Genomic DNA, 293 nt, shown 5'->3' with positions numbered 1-293 from the left:
GCGATAGTGTGCACTCATGTATTGAACGTTCAAAAAAAGGAAAATCCATTTATGTCCCTGCTCAATGGATTACTCTAGTAAGATGTGCAAAAGTTACGGGCAAACCTTATACAGTATTTGAGGTGGCAAATACTGAGTTCTTGGATTTTAAGCCACTAGTTGAAGACAAAAGATTTAATTTTAAAACAACCTGTGATGGTGACCTAATTAAGTGGAATAACATAAAAGAAATTAAAGTGTCATTTGAAAGTCCATTTGAACTAAATATTAAATATGATTTCAATTCTCCAGAC

Source organism: Acyrthosiphon pisum, chromosome A2, assembly GCF_005508785.2.
Source record: "Acyrthosiphon pisum isolate AL4f chromosome A2, pea_aphid_22Mar2018_4r6ur, whole genome shotgun sequence".
NCBI classification, from domain to species: domain Eukaryota; kingdom Metazoa; phylum Arthropoda; class Insecta; order Hemiptera; family Aphididae; genus Acyrthosiphon; species Acyrthosiphon pisum.
This window is presented reverse-complemented; position numbering follows the sequence as displayed.